General features: G+C 45.1%; 1 long non-coding RNA gene across 1 annotated transcript in view; it reads left to right on the forward strand.

The window, feature by feature from the left end:
- Positions 1–278: 278 nt before the first annotated feature.
- Positions 279–19,905, forward strand: part of LOC138852104 (uncharacterized) — a 33,340-nt gene continuing 13,713 nt past the window's right edge. The window contains exons 1-2 of the long non-coding RNA XR_011391567.1: positions 279–509; positions 19,528–19,773. This is a non-coding gene — a long non-coding RNA (uncharacterized lncRNA). The remainder of the gene's footprint in view (positions 510–19,527; positions 19,774–19,905) is intronic.

Here is a 19,905-nt window from a genome sequence, read left to right on the forward strand (position 1 = left end):
AATGCTCAGCATAACAAGCGGCTTTCTATATAGTAGTATGTCATTAATGTCAGCTAGGACTGTATACCTTGTACATGAACCAGTAGTAAATAAAAAAAATATTGTTATATAAAGGTGTGAGAGGAGGAGGAGTTTGAGGTAATCAGTCCCTCAGCCTGGAATTGATGTGTTCAGTCCGTCAATCTTGTAGAAAGTACAGCATAATGGAGTATACTGAAGTTTAATAGAATATTTTCAAGCTATTTTAATATCTGGTAATACATTTTTCTCAGGGTGCAGTGCCCAGCCATTCTGTGATGATGGTTATGGAGTGTGCAGGGAAAGATGTGGCACAGAGGAGCGTCATTTACATTGGGGTTGCAAGGAAAGTGGTTGCAAGTGTTGCACCTCACGTCTAGCAACATGTAGAAACGTTGCAAGTTGTCCTGGGGAGTGCAGGGACCGTAGATTATGCTTCCAACCTATAGCAAATTACACATGTGATGGACCTGACTGTATGTGTTGCGACAGTAAGTACTTAACTCTTTTTCATTGTCTGTAAAATACTAAACGTAGGTGTGTGTGTGTGTGTGTGTGTGTGTGTGTGTGTGTGTGTGTGTGTGTGTGTGTGTACTCGCCTAGTTGTACTCATCTAGTTGAGGTTGCGGGGGTCGAGTCCGAGCTCCTGGCCCCGCCTCTTCACTGATCGCTACTAGGTCACTCTCCCTGAGCCGTGAGCTGTATCATACCTCTGCTTAAAGCTATGTATGGATCCTTCCTCCACTACATCGCTTCCCAAACTATTCCACTTACTGACTACTCTGTGGCTGAAGAAATACTTCCTAACATCCCTGTGATTCATCTGTGTCTTCAGCTTCCAACTGTGTCCCCTTGTTACTGTGTCCAATCTCTGGAACATCCTGTCTTTGTATGTACTCACCTATTTGTACTCACCTATTTGTGGTTGCAGGGGTCGAGTCCTAGCTCCTGGCCCCGCCTCTTCACCGGTTGCTACTAGACCCTCTCTCTCCCCGCTCCATGAGCTTTATCAAACCTCGTCTTAAAACTGTGTATGGTTCCTGCCTCCACTACGTCATTTTCTAGGCTATTCCACTGCCTTACAACTCTATGACTGAAGAAATACTTCCTACTATCTCTCTGACTCATTTGTGTCTTCAACTTCCAATTGTGGCCTCTTGTTTCTGTGTCCCCTCCCTGGAACATCCTGTCCTTGTCCACCTTGTCTATTCCACGCAGTATTTTATATGTCGTTATCATGTCTCCCCTGACCCTCCTGTCCTCCAGTGTCGTCAGGCCGATTTCCCTTAATCTTTCTTCATAGGACATTCCCCTTAGCTCTGGAACTAACCTTGTTGCAAACCTTTGTACTTTCTCTAGTTTCTTGACGTGCTTTATCAAGTGCGGGTTCCAAACAGGTGCTGCATACTCCAGTATGGGCCTGACATACACGGTGTACAGTGTCTTGAATGATTCCTTACTAAGGTGTCGGAATGCTGTTCTCAGGTTTGCCAGGCGCCCATATGCTGCAGCAGTTGTGTGTGTGTGTGTGTGTGTGGTTACAGGGATTGAGTCACAGCTCCTGGCCTCGCCTCTTCACAGGTCGCTACTAGGTTACTCTCTCCCTCCTCCATAAGCTTTATACCTTTGCACTTTTTCTAGTTTCCTGACGTGTTTGACCAGGTAGTGGCTCCAAACTGATGCTACATAAGGTGTACAGAATCCTGAACTATTCCTTACTTAGAGGTCGAAAGGCTATTCTTAGGTTTGTTAGTCGCCCGTATGCTGCAGCAGTTATTTGGTTGATGTGCGCCTCAGGAGATGTGTTCGGTATTATACTCACCCCAAGATACTTTTCCTTGAGTGATGCTTATAGTCTTTGGCTCCCTAGACCATATTCTGTCTGCTGTCTATTTTGCCCTTCCTCGATCCTCATCACTTTGCACTTGGCTGGGTTGAACTCCATAAGTCATTTACTGGACTAGGCCTGTAGCCTGTCAGATCTCTTTGTAGTCCTGCCTGGTCCTTCTCCGATTGAATTCTTCTCATTAACTTGATATTATCTTCAAACAGACACTTCCAAGTCTATTCCTTCTGTCATGTCATTCACATATACCAGAAACAGAACTGGTCCAAGGACTGATCCCTGTGGAACCCAGCTCGTCACAGGCGCCCACTCCAATACTTCATTGTGTACCATAACTCGCTGCTGCCTTTCTATCAGGTATTTTCTGATTCATTGCAGTGCATTCCTTATTATACCTGTCTAGTCTTCCAGCTTTTGCACTAATCTCTTGTGTGGAACTGTGTCAAAAGCCTTCTTACAGTCCAAGAAAATGCAATCTACCCACTCCTGTCTCTCTTGTCTCACTGCTGTCACCTTGTCATAGAACTCCAGTAGGTTTGTGACACAGGATTTCCAGTTCCTGAATCCGTGCTGACTGTCATTGATAAGCTTATTCCTTTCTGGGTGCACTCTTCTGATAATCTTCTCCAAGACTATACATACTATGTATCTCAATGATACTGGTCTGTGGTATAATGATGCGTGTCTGTCTTCCTTTTCAAAAATTTGGACAACATTTGCTGTCTTCCATACCTCAGGGAGCTGCTCTATTTTGATGTGTTGAAGATCGTCGTTAGTGGTACACAAAGTGCCTCTGCTCCCTCATCTCTTACACCAAATCTAAGGCGAAAACAACATCCAGTATTGAACCCCTGCTTAGACGAGATGAGACCTACACAAATGACAGCAAAGAAATGAGTGAGATACTGAAGTCGCAATATAACTCAGTGTTCGGTGAGCCGTTAACCAGACTCTGGGTCGACAATCTAAATATTTTCTTTATGACTGAGTTTCAAAATTTGGTCACTTAAAAAATGTCATTATCATAACACCACAAGACTTCGAGCTACTGGACCACTATGACAAGGTCCTGGATGCTATAAAGGATAAACAAAATGCAGATGTAGTTTACACAGACTTTGCAAAAGCCTTCGACAAGTGCGACCATGGTGTAATGTCACAAAATGCATGACAATGGAATAACAGGAAAAGTTGGAAGATGGATCTATATCTTCCTAACAAATAGAATGCAAAATGTAATAGTAAACAGAGTAAAGTCTGAGGTGGCTACAGTGGAAAGCTCCATTCGACAAGGCACAGTACTCACATTCTGTTCCACATCCTCATGTTTGACATAGACAGAGATGTAAGCCATAGCTCCGTGTCTTCCTTTGCAGATGACACTCACATTACCATGACAGTGACCTCCATCGAAGACACCAAAAGACTCCAAGCAGACATCTACCGAATCTTTAAATGGGCCACAGAAAACAATATGAAGTTCAATGAAGAGAAATTTCAACTGCTCAGATATGGAAAACTTGTGGAAATTAAACTTTATCAGAGTATAAAACAAATTCTAATCACACAATAAAGTGAAAAACTAATTTGAAAGAACTGGGAGTGATAATGTCAGAGGATCTCACCTTCGAAGACCACAACAATGTATCTACCGCATCTACTAGGAAAATGATAGGATGGATAATTAGAACCTTCAAAACTAGGGATGCAAAACCCATGATGATCCTCTTCAAATCGCTTGTTCTTTCTAGGCTGGAATACTTCTGTACACTAACTGCCCCCTTCAAGGCAGGTAAAATTGCTGACCTGAAGAATGTACAGAGAACTTTCACAGCATGCATAAGAACGATAAAGCACCTAAATTACTGGAAACGGTTGAAGACCCTTGATTTGCATTCCCTGGAACACAGGTGAGAAAGATACGTGATGATATACACTTGGAAAATCCTAGAGGAATTTGTACCGAACTTACCCCTCAAGGAAGGTTCCTTGATGTTGGTGAGGGGCTCTTGATTTAGGGAATTGGATCTGTGCTCCAGTTCCCCGAATTAAGCCTGAATGCCTTCCACATCCCCCCCCCAGGCGCTGTATAATCCTCCTGGTTTAGCGCTTCCCCTTGATTATAATAATAATAATGTACCGAACTTGCACAAGAAAATCACTCCCTACGAAAGCAAAAGACTCGGCAGGAGATGCAACATTCCCTCGATGAAAAGCAGCGGGGCCATGAGTACATTAAGAAACAACACAATAAGAGTCAGGGGCCTAAGACTGTTGGTATCTAGTTTGCTTAGCAGCCTCGTCACCTCTTCGTCGGTTGTATGTATTGTGTCTAGCACTTGGAGGTGTACCCCTCTGAGTTTCAGGAGTCCTATCACCACTGTGAATACTTCCTTAAATCTCTTGTTGAGCTCCTCACATACTTCTCGGTCATTTCTTGTCATCTCACCTTCATTCCTGAGCCCGATTACCTGGTCCTTGACTGATGTTTTTCTCCTGTTGTGACTGTACAACAGTTTTGGATCGGACTTGGCTTTAGCTGCTATGTCATTTTCGTATTGTCGTTGGGCCTCTCTCCTTACCTGTGCATATTCATTTTTGGCTCTGTGACTACTCTCCTGGGACTTTTACCTCCTATACTTCTTCCATTCTCTAGCACATTTAGTTTTAGCGTCTCTACACCTCTGTTGCTGTTGGGTACAAACCTCTCGTCTGCTGCTTTGCATACTGTTGTCACACATTTCATCATCTCATTTACTGCATTCCCTGCCAGTTCTGTCCCATTGAACCTCATGCAGGAAGTTCCTCAAGTCTCTGTAGTCCCCTCTCTTGTAGTTTGGATTCATCTCTGCCCATCCTGCTTTCCTCTCCACTAGTAACTCTACTATGTATCCGAAGCTCAGAACCACATGATCACTAGCTCCGAGGGGCCTTTTATGTGTGATGTCTACATCTGTACTACTTAAGGTGAATACTAGGTCCAGTCTTGCTGGTTTGTCTTCTCTCTCTCTAGTAGTGTCCCTAATGTGCTGATGAATGAGGTTTTCCACTACCATCTCTATCATCTTTGCCCACCACATTTCTGGGCCCCCATGTGGCTCCAGGTTTTCCCAGTCTATTTCTTTGTGGTTGAAGTTGCTGACAGCCAGTAGCTTTACTCTGCCCATATGGGCCCTTCTGGCCACTTCAGCCAGTGTGTCCACCATTGCTCTGTTACTCTCATTATATTCTTGTCTTGGCCTCCTGCTATTCTGTTGTGGGTTATACATCACTGCAATTACCACCTTGGGACCTCCAGACTGAAATGCTCCGCTTGTTTCTTCTGTCTCCTCTCTCCAGTTCCTCATAATCCCATTGGTTTTTGATGAGCAGTGCCACTCCTCCACCCCCTCTCTTTTCTCAGGATCTGAAATCCGTTGGAAAGATGGCATCTGCAATTATTCCTGTGAACTTGGTTTATGTGAGAGCTATGATGTCTGATGATGCTTCTTTAATTCTTTCATGCTACTCCTCCCATTTATTCGTTATTCCATCAGTGCTGGTGTACCATACCTTCAGTTTCATCTCCAACACTGTGTTCTGGGGGTTTTGTGAGGGTTGGAGGAATGAGGGACCTGGCATTGTGCTGTGGGATTCTACTGCAAAGTGTGGAATGGGAGCTGTGAGTGTGGATTGTGGTTTGTATTGTGATAGTGTTTGGCTGTCCAGGTTCTGAGGGTGGTTCTGTGTGTACTTGCGCTTGTTCCTCTGTATGGCTCTGTTTTCATTTGCAGACTCTGCTCTTGCCTCTCTCCTGTCCTCTCGCTCAGCTGCTGTCATTCTGTTCTTGTTCTGTTGTGGTCTAGGAACACCCTGTTGTATGTTGATGATTCCTTCAACGGAGGTTTTTCTTCCAGGATCCTGTTCTGCATCTTGTGTGTGTGTGTGTGTGTGTGTGTGTGTGTGTGTGTATTCACTTAATTGTGGTTGCAGGGGACGAGACTCAGCTCCTGGCCCCGCCTCTTCACTGATCGCTACTAGGTCCTCTCTCTCTCTGCTTCCTGAGCTTTGTCATCCCTCGTCTTAAAGTTATGTATGGTTCCTGCCTCCACTGCGTCATTTGCTAGGCTATTCCACTTCCTGACGACTCTATGAATGAAGAAATACTTCCTAACATCCATGTGACTCGTCTGAGTCTTCAGCTTCCAATTGTGACCCCTTGCTTCTGTGTCCCTTCTCTGGAACATCCTGTCTCTGTCCACCTTATCTATTCCATGCAGTATCTTGTATGTCGTTATCATGTCTCCCCTGACCCTCCTGTCCTCCAGTGTCGTCAATCCGATTTCCCTCAACCTTTCATCGTAGGGCATTCCCCTGAGCTCTAGAATTAGCCTTGTTGCAAACCTTTGTACTTTCTCTAACTTCTTGACATTGCTTGGCCAGGTGTGGGTTCCAAACTGGTGCTGCATACTCCATTATGGGCCTGACATACACAGTGTACAGTGTCTTCAACGATTCCTTATTAAGGTATCGGAACGCTATTCTCAGGTTTGTCAGGTGCCCAAATTCTGCAGCAGTTATCTGGTTGATGTGTGCCTCCGGAGAAGTGCTCGGTGTTATGGTCACCCCAAGATCTTTCTTCTTGAATGAGGCTTACAGTCTTTGTCCACCTAGCCTATACTCTGTCTGGGGTCTTCTTTGCCCTTCCCCAATCTTCATGACTTTGCATTTGGCAGGTTTGAATTCGAGAAGCCGGTTTCTGGACCACGTGTCCAATCTGTCCAGGTCTCTTTGTAGTCCTGCCTGTGTGCGTGTGTGCGTGCGTGCGTGTGTGCGTGTGTGCGTGCGTGCGTGTGTGTGTGTGTGTGTGTGTGTGTGTGTGTGTGTGTGTGTGTGTGTGTGTGTGTGTGTGTGTGTGTGTGTGTGCAAACTCATCTATTTGTACTCGCCTATTTGTGGTTGCAGATGTCGAGACTCAGCTCCTGGCCCTGCCTCTTCACTGATAACTATGAGGTCCTCTCTCATCCTGCTCCATGAGCTTTATAATACCTCATCTTAAAAAAAATGTATGGTTCTCCCTCCACTACATCACTTGCCAGACTATTCCACTGCCTGACAACTCTATGACCGAGGAAATAATTCTTAACATATCTTTGACTCATTTGAGTCTTCAACTTCCAATTGTGACCCCTTGTTTCTGTGTCCCATCTCTGGAACATCCTGTCACTGTCCACCTTATCTGTGGAAAATTTTATAGGGGTGATTACCTTTATGTACCTCAACATTATATACATACAAGTAATCTCATTGGGAGACAACCCTATATTGTTTACCGTAGTCACCCCGTGTAGATATGTGAGAAAACTTCATCACCCCTGGTCACTGGAGGTGGGCCTTCGACCTCACAATCTTATCCATATCTATCCGAGACCAGTATAGATTGGATAGCACCCACAAGTACGGCGCTACTAATTAATTGTGGACTGTATAGATAATATTAGTGTAACTGAATGAAGGGGGGGGGGGTAGGTTACACATGGATATATCCATCAAAGAAAAACATTTGTATATAATCCCACCACTTACCAGATATTCTCTGGGGGTCACTTGATGTAGCTGGATCACCCATAACCTATCCAATTACAACATACCTAACTGGCCAGTATCAGTCTGCTATAACTAGAAGGGTTACTTAACTGTGGGTGATTGATACTCCTTATTTCCTCCATTCACCATCTCATTTCGATGTCCTGCTACACCGACATGGTTCTTATTCCAGCAGGACGAGGTATCCGTTGGTTTGTCCCGGTTTAGAAGTCGTGACTCAATAAACTTCACTTTCCTCGTGACGGGAGCAACGTGGTCTAGCGTGTTCACTCGGAGCAAGGTGAATTATTTCACTTCACGCATTCTCTTAACTTAGCGTTATTATCATTAATTACATTACAGTTCACAAGACGATTTAATGTCTCATAATTATTATACCCATTAGAGATCACTCCATTAAGATCTGAGACCGATGAGTGATGATTAAACCAAGGGTAATTTTCCCCGGGACACAGTCCATGGCAACGCGCCAGTCACCCGGTCCTACCCTTATTCACTCATTTTACCACTCTGTTACGGTGGTCCCGTAAATCATGTTCCCTCACTCTCCACCAGAAACAGTTAGGACACTTCCTATTATGAAATGAGGCCTATATTAATCCTTAGGCCGCCGTGAACGCCAATTTCCTGATTCCATGTTTCACAGCTTCCTCACTACATTCAAAACACTGCCGCCTCCTCGTGCCCCAGCTCGACCTATACCCCCGCACATCTGCACAGGCGCAGCGGGAACCCAGTTGGTTCCATTTAAAATACAAATACATTTTGACCCAAATCAACACATTAAACACTTATTAGGCACTATAGCTTCGAAAATTAAATAATTTCCACATTATCTATGCCTCGCAGTATTTTGTATGTCGTTATCATGTCACCTCTAACCCACCCTCCTCCAGTGTTGTCAGGCTGATTTCCCTTGACATTTCCTCGTAGGACATTCCCCTTAGCTCTGAAACTAGCCTTGTTGCAAATCTTTACACTTTTTCTAATTTCTTGACGTGCTTGACCAGGTATGGGTTCCAAACTGGTGCTGCATATTCCAGTATGGGCCTGACGTACACAGTGTACAGTGTCTTAATGAGGTATCAGAATGCTATTCTCAGGTTTGCCTGGCGCCCATATGCTGCAGCAGTTATCTGGTTAATGCGTGCTTCCGGAGAGGTGCGCGGAATTATACTCTCCCCAAGATCTTTCTCCTTGAGTAAGGTTTGCAGTCTTTGACCACCTAGCCTATATTCTCTCTGCGGTCTTCTTGGCCTTTCTCCAATCTTCATGACTTTGCATTTGGCAGGGTTATATTCGAGGAGCCAGTTGCTGGACGACGCCTTCGGGTAAACCAAGGGCTCATTCTGGTCTTCCCATTTTTTCTGTTGCCCTTGGGAACAAACCTTTCCTCTTCTTCCTTGCATTTTGTTATGTCTTCTATCATTTCGTTTTCTGGCTTTCCTACCAATTCTCTTTCCCACTGAACCTCCTGCAGGATGTTTCTCATACCTGTGTATTTCCCCCTTTATAGTTTGGCTTTTTCCATTCTACTCCTGTTGCCCTCTCCTCTTCTAACTCAACTGTGTACTCAAAGCTCAGAACCACGTGATCACTAGCTCCAAGGGACCTTTCATATGTGATGGCCTCAATGTCCGAGCAACTCAGGATGAACACGAGGTCCAGTCTTGCTGGTTCATCCTCCCCTCTCTCTCTGCTAGTGTCCATAACATGTTGATGCATGAGATTTTCCAGTACCACGTCCATCATTTTGGCTCTCCATGTTTTGCGGCCCCCATGTGGCTCCAGGCTTTCCCAGTCTCCCTGTGGTTGAAATCACCCATAACTTTGCTATACTCTAGTGAGCTCTTCTGGCCACATCAGCTAGTGTGTCCACCATTGTTCTGTTGCTCTCTTAATATTCCTTTCTTGATCTCCTGCAGTTTTGCGCCTGGTTATACATCACTACAATGACTGCTTTATGTCCCCCCAGACTGAATGTTACCTATGTAATCCATATCTCTAATCTCGTCCATTCATTCCATTTCCTCAAATCCCCATCAGTTTTTAATGAGAAGTACAACCCTTCCTGCCCCTTTGCTCCTTCTATCTTTTCTCAGGAACTGATATCCTGGTGGGAAGATTGCATCTGTTATCATCCCAGTGAGTTTTGCTTCTGTGACTGTTATGAGGTCTGGGGACATCTCCCTGATTATTTCATGCTACTCCTCACATTTATTCGTTATTCCATCCATGTTCGTATACCAAACCTTCTTCTTTTCTAAAACTGTGGTCTGGGGAGAATGGTGGGGTTGGGGGAGTGAGAGCCCTTGTGAAGGCCTATGGGGGTTGCTTTGGGGGTGGGGTTTGTGAGTAATGGGGTAGGGGCAGAGGGCCTATGAGGGTTTGCTGTAGGGGTGTGGTTTATGATGAGGGGGTTGGGGTGGAGGGTACAGTGTGTGGGTTCTGGTCTAGATTGTTCAGTTGCATTGGGGTTGCCATGGTTGGATTCCTTCTGTGGGTGGTTCTGGAGGAAGTTGTTTGCTCTTTCACCCGGGTCTGGGTTCTCCTGCTCATCTCCATCATAACCTCTCATTCCTCCTTGCATCTTTGTACCCTCTCTTTCAGGAGCTTTCTTTCTTCTTGTGTTCTGTCTCAGTTTAGGTACTCTCTCTGGTAATCTGATGTGTCCCTTAGTCGTGCTTTCTCCTGCAGGATCCTGTTATGACCTGATTGTGCCTTGAAAATCACTTTGGCTTGCCTTTTTTTCTCTGGCAAACCACCCAATTCTCTGGGGTCATGTCGTCCTCTTCTATCACTTTCATGATATTTTCATTCGCTTTTTTCTCCTCCTGTCTTCTTGCATCAAAAGTTTCCCCTTCAACTTCCTGGAGCCAGTAGACAAAAACTGACCACTCCCTCTTATCCTCCCACTGTATTTCCCTTTGCATCTCCTGAGACAATTTAGTTCCTGCCATTGAAGCAGTCCTTCCATCAATCTCTTCCCTAGCTGATGTCTCTGTGCTCAGTGGTCTGTCTTTTTTCCTGCTCAGCTGTTCCTGGGCACTGCAGTTATCTGCTAGAGTCTCTGCATATAGCTTAGTTTCTTCATTGTCTTTAGTCCCCTCATTTGTTCTTGATGTGCACGTCATCTTTTTTCCAGGCCCCACATTGGTCTGATAGGGCCATTGCATACAGTATAGCTCCTTTGCTCACTACGATCCCCTCATCTGTGACTGATGTAGCAGTTCCTGATGTCATGGCTGTACTGCCATTTGGTTCTTTAGGCTGTTTCAGTTTTATTAGTTCCACTTCTAAGCTCTGTATCTTAGCTACTGCTGCTATGGCTTGTAGCTCCTATTTCCTGCTTTCTGCAGCTATCCTCTCCTCCATTTCCTTACTGAGCTCTTCTAGCTTCCTTCCCCACTCTTCCTCCCTTTTCGTGAGCTCTGTCTCCCAGTCTTCACTCCCAGGTTCATCTGCCAGTCCCCTGGTTCTCCATCCAGCTCTTTGGTAACCCATTTTTTTTTACCACAGAAAGAGGAGCTTACATATTTTCAGGAGTGAGTTCATGTGTGTGTATAGAGGAGGTGTTCGTTGTAGGGAGGGAGAGGGAGGTAGGGAGGGGGAGAGGGATAGAGAGTGGGAGGGGGGACTAAGTAAATTTATTCATGTATACACAAATACAGTTACATAGATTATCATATATAGCAGCATGTGTGTAAAGTACCTAGGATAACCCAAAAAAGTCAGTGACTTATTTTCATTGGGGGGACAGTGGCAGAGGGGGAGAGAGATGGGGGAAAGATTAGGAGGTACAAGGAGAGAAAGGGAAAGGAAGTGAGGAAGGGGGAGAGGAGGAAGGAGAAAGAGGGGGAGGATGAGGAGGAGGAGGAGAAATAGGAGGAAGAGGAATGGGGGAGGGAGGGTTTTATGTTCATTTGTATAAGCCGCACTAGTGGGTAGGCTGTCAGACAAAACCCTCCCTCCCTCTCCCTCTTCTCCTACTCCTCTTCCTGATATTTCTCCTCCTCCTCCTCCTGTGTACTCACCTAATTTTGGTTGCAGGGGTCGATTCATAGCTCCTGGCCCTGCCTCTTCACAGGCCTCTACTGGGTCACTCTCCCTGAACCATGAGCTTTATTATACCTCTGCTTAAAGCAATGTATGGATCCTTCCTGCCTCCACTACATTGCTTCCCAGACTATTCCACTTCCTGACTACTGTGACTGAAGAAATACTTCCTAACATCCCTGTGATTCATCTGTGTCTTCAACTTCCAACTATGTCCCCTTGTTGCTGTGTCTCTTCTCTGGAACATTCTGTCTCTGTCCACCTTATAAATTCCTCTCAATATTCTATATGTCGTCATGTCCCCCCTCTCTCTCCTGTCCTCCAGTGTCATCAGGTCGATTTCCCATAACCTCTTCTCGTAGGACAAACCCCTTAGCTTTGGGACTAGTCTTGTTGCAAACCTTTGCACTTTCTCTAATTTCTTTATGTCCTTGGCAAGATGTGGGTTCCAAACTTGTGCCGCATACTCCAATATGGGCCTAACGTACACAGTGTACAGGGTCCTGAACGATTTCTTATTGCAATGTCAGAATGCTGTTCTTAGGTTTGCTAGGCGCCCATATGCTGCAGCAGTCATTTGGTTGATGTGTGCCTCAAGAGATGTGCCTAGTGTTATACTCACCCCAGGATCTTTTTTCCTTGAGTGAGGTTTGTAGTCTGTCCCCCCTAGATTGTACTCTGTCTGCAGTCTTCTTTGCCCTTTCCCAATCTTCATGACTCTGCACTTGGTCGGGTTGAACTCCAGGAGCCAGTTGCTGGACCAGGCCTGCAGCCTGTCCGGATTCCTTTGTAGTTCTTCCTGGTCCTCGTCCGATTGAATTCATCTCATCAACTTCGCATCATCTGCAAACAGGGACACTTTGGAGTTTATTCCTTCCATCATGTCATTCACAAATGTGTGTGTGTGTGTGTGTGTGTATGTATTCTCATCTATTTGTTGCAAGGATTGAGTTGTAGCTCCTGGCCCCACCTCTTCGCTGGTCGTTACTAGGCCCACTCTCTCTCTGTTCCAACGGCTGTATAGTACCTCTTCTTAAAGCTATGTATAGATCATGCCTTCACTACAATTCTCTCAAAATTGTACCTGTTGAGAAATGGGGGTACTTAGCTGATAAGACAGCTATTGCCCACACAGCCACCCCTGCAGGTGAGGTCTTGAGAAGCTATCTTATCCACTTCACAATGGGCTGTAATAGAGTATATTATGTTAATAATAATTTACCCCTAAGGAGTGTTATGTCAGCATATTTCATTCACTAATTGCTGATGAACTTACGTGTGTGGACTCAAAAGTCCGCATCTCACTGCCGACTATAGGTTGATTACAAACTCCTTGTGACACAAGAACTGTGCAGTCCCCCGTACTACAAGAAATTTGCAACCCACCTTGCTCTTGTAGCGTGAGCTGTGGTGTTTTTTACTCCCTCAACAGGTATCGGTGACTTGATAGAAGCTGAAGTGTCCTTGGATGTTCATGTCTTCCATATTCTAGGAATACACACACTGGTACACTATGTTCCACAAGGTTTTTCTTTATTGTTCACAATCTTATCACTAAAGAAGCTGATCACACTTCTTTGTAAGTGTTTATTGTGTTTTGTGAGACACTTTGTTCACACTAGCGCATGGATCAGTGTTCTTTGTTGGTTATCCTGGCGTCAGTGTGACTCCCAGTAGGGTGAAAAGTAATCTGACCTCACAGTGTCTTACGCTGCTGCAATGCCCCTAGAACATAAAGGAAAAGTTGACCTAGTACTTTTTGCTTCCTTGCCAAAATTCCTCCATGAAGCAAAGCAGAATGTTTGATTCTTGCTATCTTAAGCATAGACAACAATGTACACTATCTTTACCATGGTAATAAAGTGGGAGCAGGATTTTCCTTAATTGTCCTGCTATGGTAAGAGATGGACTGTCTCTTATTAACTACATTTTGCAACACTGGACTCTTGCAAGGAGCAGCGGTCGCTTGACCACGTTACATACTTGTACTGCATCTGGGATCAATTACTTGCTGTAGCAGTAAACAAGATGTTTGCCCCTTCTGAGAGGGCTGGGCCCTTCAGGGCTGAAAGGGGCTGATACCCACCTCCTGGAGAAAATTTCTCCACAGTACCATTTCCTGACAAATTTATGACTGAAGAAGTGCTTTCTAACGTCCCTGTGACTTACGTGAGTTTTGAACTTGTGACCCTTTGTTATGCAGTGTTCTGCATTGCATTGTAATGTATATACAGTGGAGAAGTGTGCCATTATTTGATAATCGTAATTGTTTAAACTGGGAAATGTTATGAAATCCTGCCGGGATTTATTTTCCACATATGTGTGGGGATAGCGTCGGGAAGCGTGGGTGAGAGAGGGCTTGGCTTAGGGGAGTCATGTGAAGGCAGTATGGAGTGAAGACGCTGGTGAGGTGCTTTATATCTGAGCTAAATTTGGTACTCGTTTGTTTATCCATCTCAAGCCGGAGGTGCTTTTATTGTTTACCAGTATGCTCATCTGGGCTCTGATATGGTCAGGGCTCTGTGGGATGAGTGAGGACATAGGATGAAATGGGGTCGGTAGAAGAGTAAAGGAAAGCCTGGCACCCGCCGGGTCTTTATGTACCATTATTTGGGGGTTTAGGCTAAGAGATATATGAAGGTGTTTTTCTAGTGTGTGTATATAGTGTTACTAATAATAAATGCATATTTTCCTAACCAGGAATTTCGCCTAGCCCTCTGATAACCAACCCTTTGAAATAATAAATGCTGGTTTAGCGCTTTCTGTTTTGACTGGGATAGTCCTGGGTGGCCTAGATTTACTTGAGATGTGTGTAACTTTAACTTTAACCACGGTGGCCCGGTGGCCTGGTGGCTAAAGCCCCCGCTTCACACACGGAGGGCCCGGGTTCGATTCCCGGCGGGTGGAAACATTCGACACGTTTCCTTACACTAACATCCCATATCATAAAAATCTTTGAAAGGGTCCTAAGAAGCAAGATCACCACCCATCTAGAAACCCATCAGTTACACAACCCAGGGCAACATGGGTTTAGAACAGGTCGCTCCTGTCTGTCTCAACTACTGGATCACTACGACAAGGTCCTAAATGCACTAGAAGACAAAAAGAATGCAGATGTAATATATACAGACTTTGCAAAAGCCTTCGACAAGTGTGACCATGGCGTAATAGCGCACAAAATGCGCGCTAAAGGAATAACAGGAAAAGTCGGTCGATGGATCTATAATTTCCTCACTAACAGAACACAGAGAGTAGTCGTCAACAGAGTAAAGTCCGAGGCAGCTACGGTGAAAAGCTCTGTTCCACAAGGCACAGTACTAGCTCCCATCTTGTTCCTCATCCTCATATCCGACATAGACAAGGATGTCAGCCACAGCACCGTGTCTTCCTTTGCAGATGACACCCGAATCTGCATGACAGTGTCTTCCATTGCAGACACTGCAAGGCTCCAGGCGGACATCAACCAAATCTTTCAGTGGGCTGCAGAAAACAATATGAAGTTCAACGATGAGAAATTTCAATTACTCAGATATGGTAAACATGAGGAAATTAAATCTTCATCAGAGTACAAAACAAATTCTGGCCACAAAATAGAGCGAAACACCAACGTCAAAGACCTGGGAGTGATTATGTCGGAGGATCTCACCTTCAAGGACCATAACATTGTATCAATCGCATCTGCTAGAAAAATGACAGGATGGATAATGAGAACCTTCAAAACTAGGGAGGCCAAGCCCATGATGACACTCTTCAGGTCACTTGTTCTATCTAGGCTGGAATATTGCTGCACTCTAACAGCACCTTTCAAGGCAGGTGAAATTGCCGACCTAGAAAATGTACAGAGAACTTTCACGGCGCGCATAACGGAGATAAAACACCTCAATTACTGGGAGCGCTTGAGGTTTCTAAACCTGTATTACCTGGAACGCAGGAGGGAGAGATACATAATTATATACACCTGGAAAATCCTAGAGGGACTAGTACCGAACTTGCACACGAAAATCACTCACTACGAAAGCAAAAGACTTGGCAGACGATGCACCATCCCCCCAATGAAAAGCAGGGGTGTCACTAGCACGTTAAGAGACCATACAATAAGTGTCAGGGGCCCGAGACTGTTCAACTGCCTCCCAGCACACATAAGGGGGATTACCAACAGACCCCTGGCAGTCTTCAAGCTGGCACTGGACAAGCACCTAAAGTCAGTTCCTGATCAGCCGGGCTGTGGCTCGTACGTTGGTTTGCGTGCAGCCAGCAGCAACAGCCTGGTTGATCAGGCTCTGATCCACCAGGAGGCCTGGTCACAGACCGGGCCGCGGGGGCGTTGACCCCCGAAACTCTCTCCAGGTAAACTCCAGGTGTTGTCCTGTTCACCTAGCAGCAAATAGGTACCCGGGTGTTAGTCGACTGGTGTGGGTCGCATCCTGGGGGACAAGATTAAGGACCCCAATGGAAATAAGTTAGACAGTCCTCGATGACGCACTGACTTTCTTGGGTTATCCTGGGTGGCTAACCCTCAGGGGTTAAAAATCCGAACGAAATCTTATCTTATCTTATCTTAGACAAGGCCTTCAGCCCCCAGGAAATACCACTTTCTGCATAACACCCTTGTTGTTGTATCCCATCTGAAACATCCAGTACCTATCCACCTTGTCAATTCCTCTCAGTAATTAATATGTTATCATGTTTCCCCTGTCCCATCTGCTCTACTGTGTATTCAGGTTGATTTTCCTTAATCTCTCCTTGTAGGACATACCGCTTAGCTCCGGGACTAGTCTTGTTGGAAACCTTTGTACTTTCTTGACGTGTTTGACCAGGTATGGGTTCCATAACTGGTCAGTAATGAATACTTCAGTATGGGCCTGACATATACGGTATAGTGTCTTCAATGACTCCTTACCTAGGTGTTGAAATGCCATTCTTAGATTTACCAGGCGCTCAAATGCTGCAGCACCTATATGGATGTGTGCTCGGTATTATTACTGAGTGAGGTTTACAGTCGCGTGTGTGTACTCGCCTAATTGTACTCGCCTAATTGTGGTTGCAGGGGTTGAGACTCAGCTCCTGGCCCCGCCTCTTCACCGAGTGCTACTAGGTCCTCTCTCCCTGCTCCATGAGCTTTATCATACCTCATCTTATTTCTTTGTCCCCTCTCTGGAACATCCTGTCTGTCCACCTTGTCTATTCCACACAGAATTTTGTATGTTGTTATCATGTCTCCCCTAACCCTCCTTTCCTCCAGTGTCATCAGGCCGACTTCCCTTAACCTTTCTTAATAGGACATTCCCCTTAGCTATGGAACTAACCTTGTCACAAACCTTTGCACTTTCTCTAATTTCTTGACGTGCTTGATAAAGTGTGGGTTCCAAACTGGTGCTACATACTCCAGTATGAGCCTGACGTACACGGTGTGCAGTGTCTTGAAAGATTCCTTACTAAGGTATCGGAATGCTATTCTCAGGTTTGCCAGGCGCCCATGTGCTGCAGCAGTTATCTGCTTGATGTGTGCTTCTGGAGATGTGCTCGAGGTTTTACTCACCCCAAGATCTTTCTCCTTGAGCGAGGTTTGCAGTCTTTGGCCACCTAGCCTATACTCCGTCTGCGGTTTTTTGTGCCTTTCCCCGATCTTCATGACTGGACCAGGTGTCCAGTCTGTCCAGGTCTCTTTGAAGTCCTGCCTGATCCTCATCTGATTTAATTCTCCTCATTAACTTCACATCATCTGCGAACAAGGACACTTCTGAGTCTAACCCTTCCATCATCTCATTCACATATACCAAAAATAGCACTGGTCCTAGGACCGACCCCTGTGGGACCCCGCTCGTCACAGGTGCCCACTGTGATAACTCATGAACCATGACTCGTTGTTGCTTCCCTGTCAGGTATTCTCTGATCCATTCCAGTGCCCTTCCTGTTATACGTGCCTGATCCTCCAGCTTCTGCACTAATCTCATGTGAATAACTGTGTCAAAGGCCTTCTTGCAGTCCAAGAAGATGCAATCAACCCACCCCTCTCTCTCGTGTCTTCTGTTACTTTATCATAAAACTTCAGAAAGTTTGTGACACAGGATTTACCTTCCATAAATTCGTGCTGGTTGGCGTTTACTCTTGTTCCGTTCCAGGTGCTCCACCACTGTCCTCCTGATAATCTTCTCCATGACTTTGCATACTATACACGTCAGTGACACTGGTCTTTAGTTTAGTGCCTCTTTTCTGTCTCCTGTTTTAAAAATGGGAACTACGTTTGCCTTCTTCCATACCTCAGGTAGTTGCTCAGTTTCAAGGGATGTGTTGAAGATTGTGGTTAGTGGCACACACAGCATATCCACTCCCTCTCTAAGGACCCACGGGGAGATGTCTGGTCCCATTGCCTTTGAGGTATCAGTGTCCCTTAGCAGCTTCTTCACCTCTTCCTCGGTTGTATGTATATCATCCAATGGGACTCCTTGCTGGTGTCCCCTTCTGTTCTGTCCTCCCAGAGGCCTTCCTGTCTCCACTGTAAATACTTCCTTAAATCTCGTGCTGAGCTCCTCACATACCTCTTGATTGTTTCTTGTGAGTTCCCCACCTTCTTTCCTCAGCCTGATCACCTGGTTTTTGACTGCTGTCTTCCTCCTAATGTGGCTATACAGCAGTTTTGGGTCAGACTTGACTTTCGATGCTATGTTTTTTTTGTACTGTCGCTGGGCCTCCCTCCTTACCTGTGCATACTCGTTTCTGGCTCTTCAACTAATCTCTTTATTTTCCTGGGTCCTTTGCCTCCTGTACCTGTTCCATTCTCTGGTGCACTTAGTGTTTGCCTCCCTACACCTTCGGGTGAACCAAGGATTTGATGTGGTCTTCCCATTATTTCTATTGCCCTTGGGAATAAACCTTTCCTCTGCCTCCTTGCATTTTGTTGTCACATATTCCATCATCTCATTTACTGACTTTCCTACCAGTTCTCTGTCCCACTAAACCTCCTTCAGGAAGTTCCTCATACATGTGTAGTCCCCCCTTTTATAGTTTGGCTTTTCCCATTAAATTCTTGTAACCCTCTCCACTTGAAACTCTACTATATATTCAAAACTCAGAACCACGTGATCACTAGATCCAAGGGACCTCTCGTAAGTGATGTCCTCAATGTCTGAACTGCTCAGGGTGAACACAAGGTCCAGTCTTGCTGGTTCATCCTCCCCTCTCTCTGTTAGTGTCCCTGACATGTTGATGCATGAGGTTTTCCAGTGCCACATCCATCGTCTTGGCTCTCCATGTTTCAGGACCCCCATATGGCTCCTGGTTTTCCCAATCAATCTCCCTGTGGTTGAAATTGCCCATAACTAGTAACTTTGCTCTGCTCGAGTGAGCTCTTCTTCCCACCTCAGCCATTGTGTCCACCATCGCTCTGTTGTTGTCTTCGTACTCCTCTCTTGGCCTGTTGCAGTTCTGTGGTGGGCTATACATCACTCCAATGACTACTTTATGTTCCCCAGACTGAATTGTACCTACTATGTAGTCTTTCTCCAATCTCGTCCATGCCTTCCATTTCCTCAAATCCCTATCGGTTTTTTATGAGCAGTGCAACCCCTCCTCCCCCTCTACTCCTATCTTTCCTCAGGATCTGATATCCAGGTGGGAAGATTGCGTCTGTTATTGTGTGTGTGTGTGTGTGTGTGTGTGTGTGTGTGTGTGTGTGTGTGTGTGTGTGTGTGTGTGTGTGTGTGTGTGTGTGTGTGTGTTGTAAAATTTACTTTAAATATGTTGAAAAAATATAAATGAATTGTAAAGTTTCTAGCATTATTATTATTATTACTATTATTATTATTATCGTCATTTTCATCATCATCAAAAAGAAGCGGTAAACCAGTTTCTAGCAATACATAACTTATATTCAGTTGTCTGTTGCTATACTTGTATTGTTAATCATCAAGGCAAGTTGACGAGGGTTGATGACTGCATGTTATACAAGTGTACTTTATCAGTATGTAGCGACCTATAGATGACGATCTGTTGTCTTATGTCATAAATGTATTTCTTATCAGCATGTAGCGAGCAAAGTTCCTGTGACAACGGCTATGGAAGATGCAGACTGTCTTGCCTTCCCTCGGAGCGTGTAGTGAGTGGCTGCGTGAACCACGGTTGTGTGTGTTGCACCTCAAGTCTGGTTACCTGCAACGTTTCTCTTGCGGATCCTGCCATTTGCATTGACAGGCGACTGTGCAATACCACTTACCAAACAAGCGACAACGCGAATTGTCTTAGTATCACAGGATGCACGAGCTGTGATTGTAAGTAGTGTTAATGTTGTGTAATGTTACTATTTCCACAAGTTGTAACAGTAAAACAGTAAATACTCCTTTTCTTTAGTTGCCACAATAAGTACGAGTGTCACTGTCTGAGAAGAAGATTTTCATGGCAGT

The sequence above is a fragment of the Cherax quadricarinatus genome, unplaced genomic scaffold, assembly GCF_038502225.1.
Source record: "Cherax quadricarinatus isolate ZL_2023a unplaced genomic scaffold, ASM3850222v1 Contig4062, whole genome shotgun sequence".
NCBI classification, from domain to species: domain Eukaryota; kingdom Metazoa; phylum Arthropoda; class Malacostraca; order Decapoda; family Parastacidae; genus Cherax; species Cherax quadricarinatus.